At 50.6% G+C, this 2,500-nt stretch overlaps 5 non-coding genes across 5 annotated transcripts in view; all 5 read right to left on the reverse strand.

Annotated features, from left to right (window-relative positions):
- Positions 1-70: 70 nt before the first annotated feature.
- LOC127610882 (5S ribosomal RNA) lies at positions 71-189 on the reverse strand. Its single transcript, XR_007965063.1, has one exon. It is a non-coding gene; the product is annotated as a 5S ribosomal RNA (ribosomal RNA).
- Positions 190-668: 479 nt separating this feature from the next.
- Positions 669-787, reverse strand: LOC127611047 (5S ribosomal RNA). The gene has a single exon (XR_007965213.1). It is a non-coding gene; the product is annotated as a 5S ribosomal RNA (ribosomal RNA).
- Positions 788-1,266: 479 nt separating this feature from the next.
- LOC127611048 (5S ribosomal RNA) lies at positions 1,267-1,385 on the reverse strand. The gene has a single exon (XR_007965214.1). It is a non-coding gene; the product is annotated as a 5S ribosomal RNA (ribosomal RNA).
- Positions 1,386-1,864: 479 nt separating this feature from the next.
- On the reverse strand, positions 1,865-1,983 carry LOC127611002 (5S ribosomal RNA). Its single transcript, XR_007965178.1, has one exon. It is a non-coding gene; the product is annotated as a 5S ribosomal RNA (ribosomal RNA).
- Positions 1,984-2,461: 478 nt separating this feature from the next.
- LOC127610976 (5S ribosomal RNA) overlaps positions 2,462-2,500 on the reverse strand; it is a 119-nt gene continuing 80 nt past the window's right edge. Inside the window, exon 1 of the ribosomal RNA XR_007965154.1 lies at positions 2,462-2,500. This exon is cut by the window's right edge and continues 80 nt beyond it. This is a non-coding gene — a ribosomal RNA (5S ribosomal RNA).

The raw sequence follows: 2,500 nt of genomic DNA on the forward strand, positions 1-2,500 counted from the left end.
GAATGACGAATGAATGCCAAAATTTTTGAAAGAGCAGTGAATCGTGTTGAGAATTGGAGGTGGGTGCAAAAGCTTACAGCACCTGGTATTCCCAGGCGGTCTCCCATCCAAGTACTAACCAGGCCCGACCCTGCTTAGCTTCCGAGATCAGACGAGATCGGGCGTTCTCAGGGTAGTATGGCCGTAAGCGAGGGAAAACGTGAAAATTGTCCCCTTTATAGCAGACAAGGCACTTGCGGGTCGGGGATGGAGTAGTAGGGTGATTTTTTTTTTCATTTAATGACCTCCTCCCGAGAGCACGAAGGAGGGGCCCGCTCCCGTGGTGGTTTGAGCGCGCAGCCTGTCAGGCTCGCATACGGTCCTCTGCGAGCACGCAGATGCAGTATTTGATGTTTGTTGCAAAAGTGGGCTTTTCCAGTGGAGGTGCAAAGGCATCCAGCAGGCGGAAATCCCAAGCTGTTTCATGTCCAAGTGCTATCATGACCGACCCCGTGCAGACGGCTCCCTCTGTTGGACATTAATTTTATTCCAAAGAGACGTTGATCTGTCAAATCAACGTGAAGGAAACGATTTCAAACCACAGGATAAGTGAAAGTTGAATGACTAATGAAAGCCAAAATTTTTGGAAAGAGCAGTGAATCGTGTGGAGAATTGGAGGTGGGTGCAAAAGCTTACAGCACCTGGTATTCCCAGGCGGTCTCCCATCCAAGTACTAACCAGGCCCGACCCTGCTTAGCTTCCGAGATCGGACGAGATCGGGCGTTCTCAGGGTAGTATGGCCGTAAGCGAGGGAAAAAGTGAAAATTGTCCCCTTTATAGCAGACAGGGCACTTGCGGGTCGGGGATGGAGTAGTGGGGTGATTTTTTTTTCATTTAATGACCTCCTCCCGAGAGCACGAAGGAGGGGCCCGCTCCCGTGGTGGTTTGAGCGCGCAGCCTGTCAGGCTCGCATACGGTCCTCTGCGAGCACGCAGATGCAGTATTTGATGTTTGTTGCAAAAGTGGGCTTTTCCAGTGGAGGTGCAAAGGCATCCAGCAGGCGGAAATCCCAAGCTGCTTCATGTCCAAGTGCTATCATGACCGATCCCCGTGCAGATGGCTCCCTCTGTTGGACATTAATTTTATTCCAAAGAGACGTTGATCTGTCAAATCAACGTGAAGGAAACGATTTCAAACCACAGGATAAGTGAAAGTTGAATGACGAATGAATGCCAAAATTTTTGGAAAGAGCAGTGAATCGTGTTGTGAATTGGAGGTGGGTGCAAAAGCTTACAGCACCTGGTATTCCCAGGCGGTCTCCCATCCAAGTACTAACCAGGCCCGACCCTGCTTAGCTTCCGAGATCGGACGAGATCGGGCGTTCTCAGGGTAGTATGGCCGTAAGCGAGGGAAAACGCGAAAATTGTCCTCTTTATAGCAGACAGGGCACTTCTGGGTCGGGGGTGGAGTAGTGGGGTGATTTTTTTTCATTTAATAAACCTCCTCCGGAGTGCACAAAGGAGGGGCCCGCTCCCGTGGTGGTTTGAGCGCGCAGCCTGTCAGGCTCGCATACGGTCCTCTGCGAACACGCAGAGGCTGTACTTGATGTCTGTTGCAAAAGTTGGCTTTTCCAGTGGAGGTGCAAAAGCATCCAGCAGGCGGAAAGCCCAAGCTGCTTCATGTCCAACTGCTATCATTACCGATCCACGTGCAGACGGCTCCCTCTGTTGGACATTAATTTTATTCCAAAGAGACGTTGATCTGTCAAATCAACGTGAAGGAAACGATTTCAAACCACAGGATAAGTGAAAGTTGAATGACTAATGAAAGCCAAAATTTTGGGAAAGAGCAGTGAATCGTGTTGAGAATTGGAGGTGGGTGCAAAAGCTTAGGGCACCTGGTATTCCCAGGCGGTCTCCCATCCAAGTACTAACCAGGCCCGACCCTGCTTAGCTTCCGAGATCGGACGAGATCGGGCGTTCTCAGGGTAGTATGGCCGTAAGGGAGGGAAAACGTGAAAATTGTCCCCTTTATAGCAGACAGGGCACTTGCGGGTCGGGGATAGAGTAGTGGGGTGATTTTTTTTTCATTTAATGACCTCCTCCCGAGAGCACGAAGGAGGGGCCCGCTCCCGTGGTGGTTGGAGCGCGCAGCCTGTCAGGCTCGCATACGGTCCTCTGCGAGCACGCAGAGGCTGTACTTGATGTCTGTTGCAAAAGTTGGCTTTTCCAGTGGAGGTGCAAAAGCATCCAGCAGGCGGAAATCCCAAGCTGCTTCATGTCCATGTGCTATCATGACCGACCCCGTGCAGACGGCTCCCTCTGTTGGACATTAATTTTATTCCAAAGAGACGTTGATCTGTCAAATCAACGTGAAGGAAACGATTTCAAACCACAGGATAAGTGAAAGTTGAAGGACGAATGAAAGCCAAAATTTTTGGAAAGAGCAGTGAATCGTGTTGAGAATTGGAGGTGGGTGCAAAAGCTTACAGCACCTGGTATTCCCAGGCGGTCTCCCATCC

The sequence above is a fragment of the Hippocampus zosterae genome, chromosome 11, assembly GCF_025434085.1.
Source record: "Hippocampus zosterae strain Florida chromosome 11, ASM2543408v3, whole genome shotgun sequence".
In the NCBI taxonomy this organism is placed as follows: domain Eukaryota; kingdom Metazoa; phylum Chordata; class Actinopteri; order Syngnathiformes; family Syngnathidae; genus Hippocampus; species Hippocampus zosterae.